This window comes from Harpia harpyja, chromosome 16 (assembly GCF_026419915.1).
Source record: "Harpia harpyja isolate bHarHar1 chromosome 16, bHarHar1 primary haplotype, whole genome shotgun sequence".
In the NCBI taxonomy this organism is placed as follows: domain Eukaryota; kingdom Metazoa; phylum Chordata; class Aves; order Accipitriformes; family Accipitridae; genus Harpia; species Harpia harpyja.
In genome coordinates this window covers 23,735,878-23,754,941 of record NC_068955.1, presented here as the reverse complement: position 1 = coordinate 23,754,941, position 19,064 = coordinate 23,735,878, and the positions used below count along the sequence as shown (strand labels likewise).

Below are 19,064 nucleotides of genomic sequence, written 5' to 3'. Positions count from 1 at the left end.
TATATTCTTATTTTATACAGAATTGGTACTTACAGAGGTAACTTTAGAGAGTTCACCATTACTCAGACAAAGAGATTAAGCCAGTGGTGTCTGCTGAATTTAAGAGCAACTCCTGAGCATCTGAACGTAGAATTTACCATTTCTGGAAGTATTATCTAAGTATCTGCAGAAAGTTACAAATGTTGCCGCAGCTTTCTGGGGCAAAATCCCTTGCAGCAGAGAGGAATACTTGAAATCCCAAGTGCTGCAGAAGAAGAAAAGCACTCATGAGAACTCTGGGAACCAGGATATTCCCCTGCTGCCAGTGACCAGCAGATCTGGCTCTGTCCCAGCCCACAAGCCTACTGAAGTACCTATTGTAACAAATCCATGCATTCAAGTACAAAGGAGATTAAGTTATCTTTCTAGTCTACTGAATATGACTCAGTCACTCGGCTTTTTTTTTTTTTTAAAAGTGTTTTGTAGAGAAAGACCACAAAAGCTCTGCCAATCATGTTTACTTCATCTTACCCCATAGCCTCCTTCATACAAGAGAAGCTGCAAAATACTCTTTTCAGTGTGTCTGCCTCAAGTTCCATAAACTCCATGCCATTTTGAAAGTCTAAAAGCATATAATGAGAGTGTCTTTGGAAAGCATCGTTAAAGAGCTCAAATACATTTTTGCAGTGGCCTGTGAGCACCTTCATTTAATAGGTAATTTTAGGATGACAAATACATGAAAAAATTCTGTCTTGACAGCCTTCCTTAGGTACCTCACCTCTACACTGCTGACAGCCCTGTGACTGCAAAGTAAAGCACTATCCAACATAATGCTTCTAATCTGACCTTGAGAAACAGGGCTGTCCATTCTTAGAAATGGAATTATCCACCTTTATAGAGATGACTGTAGGTAAGTTCAGATATTTGTACACCATTCAAATAGCGAACCTGTCCAATCTTTACTTATTATTTAGTGACAGAGTTGACTAAGATTAAAGCTATAGACTTTGGCCCAATCAGTCTACCATAGAGGATGTTTCAGAGATATACATTGCATGTGCTAAAATAAACTCCACATTGCTATTACTGCTGCTAATAAACTGCTTCTTAATCCCCTTCTTACCATGCTTACTGAGAGTAGTATATTATTCTGTAAGCAACTTCACCTAATTTCAATGTGACCATTGTAGGGTAAGGCATGATTCAACAGGGTTAGGAAAAGGAAAATCAGGATCTGCTAGTTATTTTATGCTCTTTGTTAGCATATCAAAGAGAAACAAAACAAAATTTTAAAAAGCAGCTTTAGCAAAATAAAATATTTGAAAGTATGCTTTCATTTTTCCCAAATCTTCAGCTTGATGGGGATCTGCCAGCGCTTCGCACAATAATTACTCACGCATGGCCTCTATTAACAAACTGCTATTAATTTAAACTTTCTCAGCAATAGTAGCACATGTTTTAATTACTTTGGAGACTCTCTAACCAATCTGAATGCTATCTGATCTTAATCAACACCTCTCACCCTTTTTCAAAGACTTGATATTGCACCAACAATACAAATTTGCAAATATTGTGGCAGCTGATTGCACTGTTACAAAGGAAAAAAATACATTTAACCAGCACATATTTCTAATTTTTGGTCTTCATCAGATCAGCATCAAAAAAAATATTAGTAGAAAAATAAAATAAAATAAAATAAAATAAAATAAAATAAAATAAAATAAAATAAAATAAAATAATCAAAGGTCTCTTTTACGGCTATTCATCATTCTTGAGAAGTTACCTCCTCACTTATCACTTATAAGGTTTGGGACCTACTTTCCAAATGTCAAGGTAGTTTCTCTGTAACTGTCCTTTCAGCAGTGCAGTGTTTCCTCTGCTGGTGATTTTCAGCTAAAGCAAAATTTCAAAATTACAAAAATGAGAACAGATAGTTTGGACTCCATTCTCCTTCTTCCTCTTTACAGACAGCAGGAGAAGTTAGACTTACAGAGGATTTTCTCTATGCTCATATACCTGGTAGGTTTCTTCAAATAAACATATATTATGCAATCTTTGTTACTATAATTATCACATACAGAAAACTGAAAAGACAACAGATGAGTGTAGGGTAATGGAAAAAATAATACAAGATCTTGCTGTGAGCAGACTAAACTAGATTCCCCAGTGTAGGCAGGTAGCTAAAAACATGATAAATTACTACTGTGTGATATATGTTTCTTAAAATTGGAAGAGAATGGACCAAAACCAGCACTAAGAGGGCTGTTGTGATGCATGAGTTGGAAGGAGAAATAACTACATTAGAAATGTTCCAGATCCCTTTCAGCAGTGGAAATTAATGGAACATTGTCAATTAGCCTGAAACACTTAGCATAATGTATTTCGAACTTGCATGATGGATGGTTTATGTAACTCCATAACAACGGTCAGCACAAGAAAATTGGTTTCTTCAACTTGTGTAACTATGTTCCTCACAAAGGTAAAACAAAGAAAAAAGTAAATCCATATAACAACATTTCCCAGGGATAAAGTTGGGCATTTCCTCCTGCATTTAGGTTTTCAAACATTGTCCAGAAGTAAAGCCCTTGCTAAAAGGAACAATCTGAGCCTATGTGCAGTATGCACGCCCAGCAGTTTCACAGCAGTCAAGAAGACTCCTCACAAGCTTAACTTAAACCTGGGTGAAAAACTCTGAGAAATCAGTTTGAGATTTTGGATCTCTAAGTGTGTACCCTGCTATCACACCTGTGCTGATCCATTCAGCTCTGCCACCCTTTGGGCCCTGCACTGCAAAGTGCTCCAAACACACAGCTTATTTCAAGAAGACATTTCATATGTGAGATGGACACACGCTGGAGTGCCTGAATGAACTGGAGCCAGGAAGCAGAAATGTTTTCAGATCATTACCATACTGTTCTCTCCAGGTAACGCCATCAGATCAGAAACAGATCAGTGATAAGGCGATCCAGCAAGTTGCACTGAGATCGTAGCCACTCGGCGAAGTGCCAGTATCTGTCTCAAGAGTCGGTTCTTGGTAGACAAGTAAAGGAGAAAACTCCCCTTGCTAAAAAAACATTTTTCTTCCTATAAAACCGCAATAAGAGTGCACATGGTAGTGCTTCTCCAGGACTAAAGATTGGTTTGTGCGATGAGAAAAATGACTTGCAAGTTTATGAACAACATCTTGTGACTCAAACACAAACATCTCAAATAGCAGAGGGTTTTTTTTCCATTTGAGAAATCCCAAGTCATTGTACCATCTTTAGACTAATTTAATATCAGTGTATTCCCCTGATGCAAATTCAGCCATCTGTCAAACTCCTTATGGAGCAAGAAGTCAAATACATAATACATTTTAAAAGTATAAAATATTCAGCAACAGGCAAGACCTCCCTCTGGTTGCTCATTCATAAGCCACATACTGGTACAGTTATATAGTTGTAACTGCATGTCTTGCCTTCATTTTTTCATAATTTACTTTAGCAAAAGATGGAATTAAAACAAAATTACGTTCTTGCACTTACACCTTCTTTCAATTAAAGAAAGGTCATCTTCTCTGACCTGAACTTTATGAAAACCCCTGACAAAGCCTTTGTCAGATAAAATTTCTCATTGAGCATGAATTCTTTCGTATTTGTCACCAGTATAGGTCCTCCCTTCTTCATGAAATTAGTGTTCTTAAGCATAAAATGAATGCTGTGCAGTTTCTTCAGTACAGACCTCCCCCACCAAAAACAACCTATGACCCAGAAAATATTAGAAAACCTTGTGGGAGCCACAGATGGTACTTCTGTGGCAGTCAGAAGATGTTGGCATGTGGCAACAACTACATTCTGTGGCATGTTTAAGATCACCCTCCTCCCATTACAAAAGCCAAACAAAAACAATTAAATCATCAGATGCCATTGCACATATCAGAACTGCATGCTCAATTTGTCACTTTTAATCATACAATTAAATCATAATCAGGTTACATGGAGCAAGACACACCATCCTCTAGGGTCCTGACTGTTCCCTTAGAGAAGAAGGTGCAGCTAGGTGTGATACAGTCACCCTGGAGTTTACAGGAGACTTGTTAGCACTACCTTCTCCCTGCTTTCCCCACAACAAGGATATTCCTGCAGTGGGTGCAGAACCTTCCCAAAAACTTCTCTCATGCCTGCCCAGCACCGGAGCAGAGACTGCTGTATAGAGAGGCAAGAGGAAGAGGGGATGGAAGCAGTCCAACTAACATCTAAAGGTGAGGGGTAAGACCAAGCTGAGACTGGGACTGAGATACAGTGTGGGAAAAATTTCCACAGGAAGTGAGGAATCTGGTAGAGTTTCAGGTGGAGAGAAGACAGGGTGGTCCAAGGAGAAGGCAGGTCACCTGAGGTAGCATGGGCGTACCTTGACAAGGACTCTTCAGTGGTGTGGAAGGAGGAGCTAGTGGAAAGAAGGTAAATACTGAGATTGGATTTGAAGCTAGACAGATTTGAAACAGATAAAAAATAAGTAGAGGATTAGTGATCTGTATATAATTAAAACAAAATCATAGAATGATTAATTAATTAATTAAAGACCATCTCGTTCCAACGCCCCTGCCGTGGGCAAGGACACCTTCCACTAGACCAGCTTGCTCAAAGCCCCATCCAACCTGGCCTTGAACACTGCCAGGGACGGGGCATCCACAACCTCTCTGGGCAACCTGTTCCAGTGCCTCACCACCCTCACTGTAAAGAATTTTTTCCTAATATCTAATCTAAATCTACCCTCTTTCAGTTTAAAACCATTACCCCTCATGCTATCACTACAATCCCAGTCAAAGTGTCCCTCCCCATGTTTCCCATAGGCCCCCTTTAGGTACTGGAAGGCTGCTGTAAGGTCTCCCCAGAGACTTCTTTTCTCCAGGCTGAGCAACCCCAACTCTCTCAGCCTGTCTTCATAGGAGAGGTGCTCCAGCCCTCTGACCATCTTCATGGTCCTCCTCTGGACCTGCTTGAGCAAGTCCATGTCCTTCTTATGTTGGGGGTCCCAGAGCTGAACACAGTACCTCCAGGTACTCCATCTCACTTCTAAGCAGGGAACTTCAGAATTATAAATTACTCTGGACAGGAGGCCTGCTTCCTAAGATATTTAGATCTACTTAAATTCAGTACCAAGGTTATGGCTGCTGAAAAATTTATTTTTTTTTAAATTTCACTCCATAGCAAACATTCATAAAGTGTTCCCTTCAAATGGGCCTGAAGATGACGAAATTACTGTTTTCTTAGCTACAGTTTTGAATTTCATATTTAATAGTGGCATTTATTAAATATTAATTTGAAGATGCATAATTTATACCCATGGTTAGCATACGTGAATAGTTCTGTCACTCATGACCCTCCAGCTCGAGCACTTATCACCATTCATACTTAGTCAAGCGAAGGTTTAATTTTATAATTCTTCATTACGCCCAAATTCGCCAACCTATTTGGCATCCACCTACATTAGTAATCAATAGGGTGCCCCTCTGACCACACCTGGAAGCTGCCAAGAGCCCAGGGCAGAGGGAAGCCAGCCTCCTACATCCTCGGGCTCCCTCCCATTTACATCTTTGGAGACTGAATAGAGCAATAGAAAGACCTGTAGAAATTCATGGCTGAGAGGCGATAAGAACAGTTTCTATAACTGCATTAACCAGAACTGATTTCATGAATGCCCCTAGACTATTTCTGTGCTGCGACAGGCTAGGCTGAACCACCTTTGGCAGTGATTTATATTAATCTATTTGGCACTGCATTGAAATGGACTTTCAATGATCACTCAGACAGTAGCCAGAGCTCAAATAAAACGGTAACTAACAGCTGAGTTGAAAGAATAGCTTTAGTCGAGACAGTTTTTCTTATCAATTTACAGTTACTGAGGTGTAGAAGACAATATGGGACAAGGATTTTAGAAAGAAATTACCAGTAGGCGAATACGTAAGAACTGACTGGCGTAAAGGCACTTATTGAACTGCAGGCATGCATCAGTGAACCTCCACTAGTATTAACTTGAACAAAGCAAGAAAAATATCCATAGGCTCCCTGGCCAGTGGCCCAGGCTCAAACCTACCTGGCCAACACGGTTTGTATAATGCAGGAAATTCGCTGCCCTGCACAGATATCTAAATACCTTTGAGGGTTTGTGCCCTAGGTCCTTCTGCACTTCAACACACTATTTGCGACATGGAGAATAATATGATTTCCTTACATTAGCAGGTGATGCAGGACACTCATATTGGATTAAGCATTGAAGTCACCATGAATTAAGATTTTCCACTACACATTTCATAGGGTAAGATACCCTGAACAAATTAAATAGGTATTAAAATCTCATCATCAGTCTTGGATACACATAAGCATATAACCAAAAAAACATTCCCAGACATTTGCTTGTAACTGTTGTCTCCTGCTTACGCAGCTCAAATACCAGAGGGCAACTATCAAATGAACAGATTAAAATTGTATAATTTCCTCATTTAGTCCCTTTCCTTCAACAATAAGTAAAACACTAGGAAAAAGCCCAACAGCAGAGTTTCATTTACAATTCCCAGCCTTCAACCTGTGATACTGTGGACACATAACAAACTACAAAAAAGGCCTGCCTAATAATAAATTATTTAGTATTAACATTTCAAATATTGCCATCTCCTAATTGTAAGGCAATTATAAAAGGCAATTGAGAATATCTTTGCAAATGTGTTTTAGAATTTGTAAGCAGTTACACTGACATAAGATTGATGCAGTGCCACTAAAATCAATTAAGTTGGACTGGCACAAAGTTGGGGAACAATCACAATAGCAATTGGCAAAAGTTAGCAAGAGGGCATGCCCTGTTTAGGAAATATCAAGTATTACCTTAAACCTTTTTCATTCCCATTTTTCAAAATTCTAAAAATACTCTGTGACAAGTGGCAAATGGTCAGCTACAAACACCTCATGCCCAAGAAGCCAAACAGTTCAATTCAATAACCTGCTTGCTTCAGAATTAATAATCAAAGAAAATTAATCATTTGTTCTTAGCTTAAACCTTCGTAGAAAATCCCTGTAGCATCCACATCAAATCAGTAGCCTAGGGTTGGCAAGATTTGCTGGTGATTTAAGAGTCACTTTCTGCATGTTGAAATTGGACAACCGCCAATAATATCAATCTTTCTTTCTTCTTTTATTTCTTCCTATAAGAGATTTCCATGAACACTGGATTGAGACAATAATCTAAGTATATCCATAATTAACCGTAAACTAGCTGAAAAATGCAGATGAATACACAAGATGACAAAAAAATATTTTCTTTCAAAAATTGTATATTAAGTTTTTTTTCCCCTAAAGCTAATTTTGAAAGTGTCTGAACACATTCACTTAATTCCTATTCAGCCCTCTCTGAAACATGACAAATCTGAACTTCTGGCCCATAGATTTTGGCCTGAGCATTGTACATCTCTTTCAGGCCAACCTTCACATCCTATCCATCTTCCAAGCAGATAACATCCAATAGAAAAATAGTTTCTATTCCTTAAACTAAAATCCAGGTTAAGTCAGCCCCAGTCACAAGACAACTGCCCATACAGTTCTTTTGGATCCTTGCCCTGAGAGGTTTCCCTACCTAAAGACAAGGAAAGATCCTCTCCAACCCCTGGCCCAATTACTTGTGGTGTTCATCTCTTCCTTCTTATAAGAGATTGCTGCCAGTCCACTGCTGAAAAGTGGCACCTCTGCCATCCAGGCACAATATCTGTCTATACTGGTGTTATCTACGCCTGTGTAATCATGAAGCTGAAGGTTCCTCATCCCAAGGATGGTGCTTACAGTATCTCTCACACTGATAAGCAATATCCAAATTAGATCACAGAACAGCCCAAGTGATGCTACAGGACCATGAAAAGAGACAAGCAACCACCTGGCCTGTTTATAACTGAGAGCAGAAGGTGATAGTAAGAGTTCGATACTCTCTTCACTTCTGTACTGTACATTACCAAGATACAAACAGGAAAACTAAATATTTTGCTGTACAGTATGTAACAAGCAGAAAAGGGTCCACCATCTCTGACATGCTCTCATCCCTGCCTTCTACAAATCTTGTAATCTAAGATACAAGATACGTAATAAGCAAATGTAATGAGTGACAGAGAATAAGGGAATAGGTATCAGATTTTAGTTTAGATTATCTGTACACAACATTTCTAAGCAGAATAATCCTAGTGTTGAGTAGTACAACATTTATTTAGAAATAAAGGCAGTATTATTTTAGTCATGAATAAAAGCAGCTTACTCAGTCTCTGTAACTTCTACAGCAGCCTAAAATGACTAACACGTAGGTAAATTCTAGGAAACAGCAATCAGATAGTTGATATGCAATCTGCCCTAAAAAGAGTGAAGCGTGTGAACTTCTTTGCAGTCTAATAGACAATGTGAAATACTGTAGGAAAAGGAGAATCTCAAGTTTTATACCAGACTTTTCCACTAATTTATCAATAAGCTAGGCTAATGTCACTTTTTCTAGCTCCATTAGGCCATATACAGCACTGCCATAACGCAATTTGTATACTGTTTCATGCTGAGTATCACTGACACTTCAAATCCTGACCCTGCTCCAGTCTTCTGAGATCCTGCCATAGCCAAGTCCCTTAGTAAAGCTTTGCAGTGCTCTCAGGAAAGGGAGAGGAGAACAAGGCAGTAAGAGGATGCTCAGGGAAATATGTAAGAAGAGTATGTAATGTACCGCGATGCACTCTCTCAGCATCCTGTGATGTGTAGCTCAGGCAACTTTTGAGACAGAGAACACCTTTGTATTTAGCCCTCGGTAAGTTCCTCTTCCATTAATTTCTTTGATCTGCTCTTGAAAGCTGTGTAAGCCTTCAGAATTTATGTCATCTTATTGCAAAGGCTTCCACAGCCTGATTACATTGGCTGAAGAACACAGAAGTAAAAATGAAGATTAAGTTTCTGCTGTGGGCTTATTTTGTCTGAGTGCTCCTTCTACACATTGACCATCTATCAGCCTTACTCTCTAGCTTCCTGATTCTGATGTATTTGAAAAAAAATGCTTTATTTTTCATCTTTATTCTGTCTGCAAGGTGTCCTTTTTTTTTTTTTTTTTCTTTTTCTTCCCTGTCTTGTGCTTTTACATTTACCCTGCCAGAATCTATCAGCCATGGCAGGATGTTTTCTTGCTTCTTACACTCCCCTTATTCTGCTCTTTAACAATGCCACTTTCTTTCAGGTTTTGTTTTCCAAAACATTTTGATAAGTATGTTAGTTCTGGTTTTCTCACATGGTGCCCCTGGATAGTCACCACCCTGCAAGAAATTTACTTTGGTTTAAAAATAATTCTATATCCTTTTAAATGTTAAGTGCAAGCATTTTAATTATTACTTTTTTGTTCAGATAATCCTGTCCCTCCTGGATAGGCTTCCACTACTCCCGACACTTGCCTAACCGTGAAGAAACTGTTCCCCTTGTCCTTGTGGGCTCTCTCTCCCATACTCCCAGCTGCACACGAGATTTAACCTCTCTATCTCCTTGCCTGTGCTAGCTTGCAAGTGGAACCTGGGGCTGGAGACGGCAGAAAAGAGCCAAGTACGGTACGAATCTCTCATTTCAACCCTCAAGTGGCCTGCGATTGTACTGGATATTGCCATTACCCCAGATTAACTACCAGTGTGCAGAATCAGCATAACTTGGTGAAATTGTTAATAAAGTACATTATTACCTGGCATACACTGTTCCAGTGGAGCACTTGCTCTGCTAAGTGAAATACTCAATGGGCTGATGTAGGAAGTGCAGCAGATTGTATTTCTTGCTCTCAGTAGTCAATGTTAGCAATGGTTTTGCACTTGCTGACTTCAGTTCAGAGAGCACAACTGCCGTCATTGCTACTTTGAGGAGCAGAACCAAACAGTGGCCAGGGAAATGTCATAATATAAGAGTTGACAACTACAGAACTAGGACCTATTTCCCTTTGCAATGCGAAGAAATGTCCAAGCCATGACACCAAGAAATTTGCCCTGTTTGTGCTAATTTTTGTCTGCCTTTTGATTTATTTGGAAGCAAATCTTAATCCTTTTCCAACCACCAAACCACAATATCCTCTGAAGATTTATATCGAAGGATTGTTAATGAGTTGTAGTCAGCTAAGTATGACACTACTGACATGTCAACCTACCAGCTGTATGGGAAAAAATGAGATAAAACATAGGTGTGCAAAAGCAAAGAGTAGTTTGATGCTTATTAGAAACAAACCACACTCTGAACTAAAGCCCATGCAGTAGCTTAATCAGCAGGGAACACAATGGCAAATGAGGGTAAAATTAATTCCCAGCACTAAATTATCCTAACATAAACATTCAGCAATCCTTCATTTGTTTAAAAACAGTGGTTTTTCCCACCACTTTCATAGAACCAAATTATTACTAAAAATATTGCTACGTATTTGTTAAAAGCTATAAGAAGTATATAGTACCACAGGAAGGATTTGAAGAATACAGGCACTTTCCCACCACTACCCCTATGAATTTTAGACAACTTTATCAACACTGTGTGCTGATTCAACTGCTCCTAAACAAGAAGCTAACCCAAATTCGTCCTGCTGCTTTGAACCGAGCTATTTTCCACACTCGTTTCAAATGTGCTTTCCCTAAACAATCATTACAACTTCAAATTGAGCAAAGGAAGGAATAAAAGTTCAAACTCTCATTTATTTTGATTTAATGTGCTAAAAAATCTGTCATGATGCTTTGAATTCAAGAGCAGTGATTGGATTAGAAGGGAGTAAATTCTCCCAACTAAATGTGACATTTGATAGATACTGAAATGGCATTTGTTAGGTAGTACTATCAGAACAAAAAACACACAAAGGAAAAAATGGGGGAAACTACATTAGAGTCTGTACACACATAAAGTAATTCAAAATGTTCTCCTCCCCATCTGCTTTATTACAGCTATGAGTAGCTGAACAGACAGAACTGTGCTGTTTTACTTTTAGCCTATTGTATATTTTATTTATTTTACTGTTTTTTAAAGTTCAGAGCTTGTGAATACCAGTAACAGCAATGACAGTAACAGTTCCTATGTAAGTTTTAGTCCTGTCAAACATGAACAAATTATTATAGTTGGGGGTCCAGACTTCTAAACCATTATTAAATTATGCTGAGTCTGTGCACCATAGTGCCTTTCCCTCCATCCTCTTACTGGTTTTACAACAGAGCTTTTTTCTATTATCAATTGATTTACACTATTTTTTCAAACACAAATGCTACCAGCCACCCTCACTCCCACTGTAGATACCTCAGTGGCCTAGAAGACATGACTGGGAATCTATGGGGTCCTCTCCTGCCAAGGCTGGCAGCCGGACACCTGGTAGTCATCTAAAACTGCCTACTTCTAGTCAGATGAATTTCTCCCCTTTCTGACTTTGTTTTAAGGATATTGTCTAGAATAATGCCAATAATGCAGAAATCATTTAAAGCATTTTGAACTCAGAAGAACTTCTTCATTGTTCAAAGAAATTTTACTTTCTAAATTTTGCTTAGACAGCTGTCAAATCAAGTTAAAATGATATAATGGAAGCACAAGTAGATCCTTTGACAGAGTCAAAGAGCTACTCCAGAGCTTATGCTGTATTGTTTTCTGGGATTCTGCACTAAATACAAATTAAAATACTGGAGAAGCAAAGATTAGGGGATCCTTCCTGTACAGCAAAGTGTACTACAGCGACAGAAATAAGGAAATTGATATCACATACAGATTAGAACAAAATAGTAATCTTTACTCTATTAACCCAGTTGCCTTGATGACAAGTCTTCAGGAAAAAAAAAAAAAAAAAATCAAGAAAGTTAAAAAGTCCCATCCCCACAATAAGTAAGTCAAAGACTTTTGAGTCTCCTTTAATTCAGAATATTGTTTGCCTAATTTTTAACTCACATCTCAAGTAAACAGGCTTGTTTTCATGATGTGTGCTAACAGCAGTCCCCATTAATGTAGTCTTTTACAACCAAAATACACCTATCTGCTGCCATTCAATATTACTTACTCATTTACCTCTTTGAATAATGAATATAGCTTACCAAATGTTGAAGAACTTTAAAAATGCTTTATTACTCTTAAGAGCTTTACTATGCACTTAGGAAAAAAATCAGAGGGTTTTTTTTTTAAATATAAAAATATGATGCACCTTTAAGTACTTATTTGTATTTAACAATGCTAATATTGGTCCTTAATTCTTTCTTCTAGCAACAGGAGCCCATGATTATTACTAATAACTCACAAAACCAAAGCATGGTTATGTGATGATATAAACCCATGTTATGCTGAAAAGATGGTTAAGAAATGGTGCCTCTTACTCACCATAATGGTTTCCATTGGCTATTCAGTCATATCTGCATGTATTTCATTTATTTATTTATTTATAGAAAACATCAATACCTAGTGGCATTCCAGACAAAATGCACGTACAGGAGGGTGAGATTAGATGGATTTTACAAAACAGTTCTAAGGATGATGCAAAGGAAAGAGCAGCCTCTGTTACACATATGCCAAGCTAAGTGAAGGCAAGTGGTTTAGTGCAGGGCTACTTGATAGCCTGTTTTTCATTTATTGCTGGGTCTGCAGTGGAAAAATCCCAATGTCATTTTTGGAGCCTAAACTCAAGTTTGCAAGGATTGGCAAACAACCTATCTGCCATGCATTCACACTCTTCTTTTATTTTGGCAGTTAATCCTTACACACAGAACATGTACTTGGCTGTCCTGACCTTTCCCCAGGTTTGGGACTATCATGCAAGTTGGTGCTTCCTTCAAGGAGATAACTATAAGCAATCACAGGGTTAAAACATCCCCCACCTGAAACACTCACAAAAGCACAAGTCCTTTAGAGATCCTTAAAATTATAATAGAATGCCACAATAAAAAGAATGCCTATTTGTGTTGCGCACAATATTCAAATACTCTTGCAACATTTTTTTGCCACATTCATAGTGACTCTGCTGGAGTCCAGCTACTTCTCCCAGAAGGAACTGATGAGGTTTCTCTTCTCTTTCTATCCTACATAAAGACCAATAGTAAGATTCCTCCTGGACCTTTACCTTCTCCCAGTTTAGCTCTCCAACTCCATGTGATTTTAATATTAGGTTATTTTCACAGTTTACACCAGAAACACAGGTTTAAATCTTTCCCCCCAAACATTAAGAAAGCTAAGCAGCCTGTGAACAAAAGATTGAACCATTTCTATAAGACATAACTAATATTTTGAAGATTGCAAATATCTGGGACATAACTATGCTACAATATATCTGCTCCTATCTGCTTCAAGTTAATAAAACTGAAGGAACCAAATGTCTTTGAGATTATTACAGATATTCACTGCCAGTAACAATTAAGCCACAGTAGGAAACTTATGGGGAAGGAGAAAACTGTAAAATTAAATTTCAAGTGCATACAAACTAATCATACATTTAAAGCATATTCCACCAATACCATGTTGTAGTCATTGCTCTACCATATTTTTTTTTTTTTTTAAGGAAATACATATATCTGATGAAGAGAGTTTCAATTAAAAAATCTTGGCAAGACACCGAGGCTGTTTGTACCTTCATAACACACTGACTAACATGGTGGCTGGTTTTATATTTCTGAATAAAGCAATTTGCACTTCTGAATTTGTACAAACCTTTGGATAGCTTTAAACAAATGAGGCTCTACATGAGCAACAGTATTTGTTGCAGTAACAATAATTTCTACTGTCATCTAAATTAATCAGGCTCAGTTGGTACTTTCTATTAAACTGTTACAAAAGGGAACCTTCTTCCCATTTAACTTTTTCCTCTTAAGGTGTAGGCAAATTTACTTCTTAGCCAGATCTCCTAAGGAAATGAGATTTATGCATTGAATCTGCATAACTTCAATGACTTGTAAATCCACTTGCAAATTTCAGTTAAATACAATGGGGAAGTAAAAATCCCGAGGTACTGAAAATGCTTATAAACTTCATAACATGTTCAGGGAGAGAGACCCTTGCAGTCGCCACTGATGGCAAGGAAGGCTGCAGAATGAGTTTAGTTTTCAGATATAAGTTCTACCTATTAAGGAGTGACTTGTGTTTCTAAGTTTTTTTTAAAGTTTTCATCATCAGATGAGCGCTTAAGTGGCATCACATCTTTTACTGCTTAGCCAGCAATTGAAATACAGCCTTCATTACTAACTCCAAGGATTACCTGAAAGCCATTATCTGAAAGCATTCTGGCTGGCTGAGCAGTACTCATGTTTTCAGTTCTGTTCTTAGCTGTCGGATTTCTGGTCCTAATTGAATGTGAACTGTCAAAAATTTCCTTATAAAGGCTACATGCTGACTGAGTGCAAAGGTGAACCCAAATGAACTATCACTTTTACTAAGCTCTCCAGATCAAAATTTTACATGGACCATCAGGATCTTAGACTGCTTCCACCATGTGCTCTCTGGATAAGCAGAGGATTTCTGCCTCCAAAGCTCCTTATCCAACCCCATCCACAAGCACTAAATGTGTTTCGATGCTGTTTCAGAGGAAGGCTCGCCCCTGCATCTTTGCAAACAGCCCTAGCTAATACTTGAACAAAAAAGTAGCACTGACATGTGATGTAATGTCACCACATGGAAGAAAATACATGCTTAGTTCAACGAGGCACCCAGGGACCTACCCAATTCCAAACTCATCCCTGGAGAAAAAAATGCCAGTGTATTTCATAAACAGCTGGATATGCTCTTCACCAAAGAATTTCTTTGCTATTTTAAAAAAAAAAAAGAAAATAACTGGAAGAATGGGTTTCCTCCAAATTTCTCTTTGAGAAGAGTGAACAATTTCTGTCACAGACTAATACAAACAAAAATCCCTCCAGTTTATCCTCAAACCCTCAAAAGTCAGAAACACACCCTCACATACAGGCACACACCATCAACACAATGGGAAAATGAAGCCAAAACTTCATCAGAACTCATGGAAGCAGCTTCTTAAATTTATTTTAATTGGAGTGCATGCTGATTCATGGATGGTTACTAGACAAGATGCACAGTTCACGTTAGCCTCTCAGGATCTGGATATCTAAATGTGATGCTTCTAATTCTGATACCTCTTATCAAACCTTCTCTGCTGTAGACAGCAGCCTTAATTCAAAGAAGGCAGCAAAGTGACATCCAGCATGGTTCTTTTTCACAAAAGAAAAGGTTGTCCCAAGCTGAAATGTCTTTGGAAACTGAATTTATTAACATCCTTACTGAGATTTTCAAAGTGTTGTTTCCATTTCAACCAGTAAAGAATTGACTTCAGAGAAAACAGTTCTAGCTGTGAGCATAATTAGGGCTGTAAGAATCACACTTTTTATAACATTCCCATAGAATGTCTTATATTCTAACAGACTAAAATTGTATTACCACTTAGTTTCAGAAGACCTCTACCTCACTTCAAAGCTGCCCTCTAGACCTATCAATATCAATTTCAAATGATTAATAATGTTCAGAAACATCTGCTGACTTCTATTAATTGCCAAAGAGCACTTGCAATGCCAGCTCTTCATCTGCAGTTTTTGGTTAAGGTATATTCAGCCCTACATTGAGCAGATATGCCTCTGCCACAAACTGCATCCTGGGGTAAAGTTGCCTAAACTAGTCTGTTTACTTAAGTAGTCTAGCATAGCAATAGAGAAAGACTGAGGCATTAACTTCAAACACAAGAGGTTTGCCTGTGCAAGCAGCAGTTCTAATAGCTAACCAATATTTAATTAATTAATAAAACTTAGGGATCACCTCTAAAAAAGGACTACAAATGAGAAAACCAATTAAATATATTTGCACTAACATTTAATATGAATTGATTAAATTCAAAGAAATCCCATGACTTCTACAAAGACTTATTTAATAACACAAAAATGCTCATCAGTGGCTTAATATGGAAAAATAAATGACCACTGTATCTGAAGACAAGAACATTTACTGCAGGGTTATTCAGAATACAAAATAAAAATGGATTCCTAAAAACATTCCTTTAGACTAGCCACTATATTTTGTTCACTCTCTCTCACACAATTAACCTGGGAAACATTAGTGGTTTTCTGAGTCTTGATGGTTTCTTTATGTACCAATATATTTCTTACTATTGACAGTATGTCAGGCCAGTAATGTATGTTCAAGGGAATAAAAGCTATATTTAGAGGACAAAAAGAACAAACTGACAAGGGGAAAAACTGCAGCCACACAGGACTTATAAGAATATATGCAATATGTAACAAAAGAGGTCATCGTTGTTGGAATGAATTCTAAACATGATAGCTTTAAGCAAAGAGCTTACAGGAAAGTATAAGCAATGAGGTCACTAGTTCAAGAAAACATGCAGACTGAACTGTAAGCTATCCACTTTTCACTTTTCAGAGTGCTATACACACCACAACCAGTTTTTTTAATGGCCTTGATTCCTTTATTTTAAAGGATAAATTTATGCACCCAGATTCCTACAGCTCATTTTGATGCCTAACACAGTGCCACCTTCCTTTAGTTTCCTTCTCCCAGTTTTCAGGTGATTTCTTTAAATATCCTTCATTTTGTTTGATTTCATTTGTGGTTTATATTCTCTTCATTTTCACCCTAATATCACATCACTGTATTTACTCTTCTCCCAGATGCCTACATTATCTCCTCTATCACGGAATTTAGCTTTTCATCCTTAAATCTACTGATTTGCTCTCCAGTCTAATTCCTTTTTGCTTTCTGTGATGCAGCCTGACCCTTTTATCAGCTACCCCATCACTTTTCTGTCTTTCTTCTCTCTCCAAAATGACTCCTGAGAGACTCTGCAGAACTGAAGCAGAGATCCCCTGAAGATCATCAGTGTCTGGAGGAGAGAAATTACAGTTCTTGACATCTAAAAAGATCCTGTTTCAAGGCTCTTCACTTTTACAGAACCAGAAATTTTACAGTACCACCAGAGTACTCTGTAGTTGTAGTTGCATTTGATATTCTTTCGGGGAATCTCAGGACTTTAAAAATCCTTTGTGACTTCAAAATCTAAGTAACTGAATGATGAGAGGTGAATTATTAGCCTCTCACAGCACAAAAGAGAATCACAGGAGCCTGGAAGAATGAGGAACTAAAAGAAACAATGCTTGTCTACCAGTACTCAAAAACCAGACTACATGAACATATGAAAGCCTGCCAGTCAACTTGGTATGAAGATTTTTATAAATTTACCAGAGGATGGAATTTCAGTGTACGGTCATGTGAAATGTGTTTCTGGCTATAATAAAGCCGAAGTTCAATAATAAGCCTCAGAAGTACCTTTAAATATAGGATATATTTGAGATTGCAGTTAGTTATGGCTATGTCCAAAGTATGAAGAGAATCTCCCGTGATGACTTAAGATACACATTAAATTATAAATCTACAGATGTCAATGAATATTTTCAGAAAATACATTTAATATCCATCAAATCAGTGCTGCAATTCTGAAGAGACGTTACTTTTCAACACTGAGAACAAAATCACCCCTAATCCTTGCCATGGCTTCAATAACTCAGCTGTTAATCACAGTGTTGTGACATATATTTCTCTATATAAAAGGCTGAAGTAACAAAAGGGGCGGGGGGGAGTCATAGTTAAACACATAGCTGATCAGAGATCTGATGGTTTAAATATCCCCACTTGAGCTCTAAACATGACTGCACTTGTTAGTTCACTTTCCTCGCCCCCTACTTCATGGCATATAATAGCTAAGAATCAAAGCCTTTTATTTTATCATCTGGCCATTCATGGTATAATCTACATGCAACAGTAATCTTTTAAAAAAATCACCCATACTAAACTAGAGGTACCGAGATAACATTTATTACGGGACCCAAAATACCATTGGGCTATTTTCTACTTCGGAAAGAGAAAAGCAGACCGATCTCGGGCATCATGAACACTTGCCAAAAATTAGATACCATCGTTACCTTTTATAAAACCAAGTAACCTAAAAATACTAAAAATAGAATAAAATGTTCATCCTGCCACTACTAGCCGACACATGCTGAGAGAGAACAGGGCTCTTTTGGTGTGCCCCAAAGCCACAGCTTACCAAGAAACCTGTTTACCTCCCACCAAAGCAAAAGGATGTAATAGAGGACCTTACCAGTATAACCTTGCCCTTGGTTTTACATTATGCACTCTGATACTCAGAAAGAAAAAAACCAATTCCTTAGATAGATTCAGTACCACTTACAGTTCCACAGTCAGAAACACATCAAGTCTACCCCAAAAGCAATAGAAAGAGCATGAATTTTAATGATGCTCACACACACATGCACCTCTTCTTCACCATATTAAACAGCCCTAAAATAAAGCACCATTAAAACTGCTTTTTCTAATCCACTTATGAAGATAAACAATTACTAATACTTCCTTTATCCTATAAACATCATCCTTAGTCTCTTCATCCTTCAAAGACTGACATAGACCTTTCAGGTTATATTGCAATGGAATAAGGAAAACCATACACACCATATTATGTTAACATAATAAAGCTGTCAATGTTAAATACTGACTACTGACATTACGCTGCTGGTCATAAACATATTAATTATTAAATGAGAAAATGCATAGATTTAATAATATATGCTAAATATTTACTTTAAATAGACATTTTAGAATCAAGTGTTTCAGAAAATGAAAACATGTAATTCCAAGCTAACATAATGAGGAGTATTTTAGGATATGGGATCAAAATCTTACCAAGAAAAAACACAAGGCTTTTTTCAGAACTTGTTACAGTAACTTCTGTCCCCAGGATCCACACCATGATTCTGATTTTTTCTCTCCTTTCAGGCTGCAGTGCATTTTTTAATATTCTGTGAATAGAGAGAAATGCTTTTCCTTGAATGTGCTTTCAAAAAGACAAAAATAGTTCATGTTGTAAGACAATTTTTGATCCATGAATAATCATCCACAATACTCCCAAGGGGTCAAGTCTTGCATACTAACCAACTAATTACATCTCCTTACTAATACTGATTAAGATCATATGTTGATTTACCAATTGGTTAACTGAAGTGATATAGTAAAGCGTTGGGTTAGAGAATGAAGTAGAACAAT

General features: G+C 37.7%; 1 long non-coding RNA gene across 1 annotated transcript in view; it reads right to left on the bottom strand.

Annotated features, from left to right (window-relative positions):
• The window catches only part of LOC128152333 (uncharacterized), a 141,671-nt gene that overhangs the window by 76,072 nt on the left and 46,535 nt on the right, over window positions 1–19,064 (bottom strand). Inside the window, exon 3 of the long non-coding RNA XR_008238615.1 lies at window positions 18,705–18,820. This is a non-coding gene — a long non-coding RNA (uncharacterized LOC128152333). The remainder of the gene's footprint in view (window positions 1–18,704; window positions 18,821–19,064) is intronic.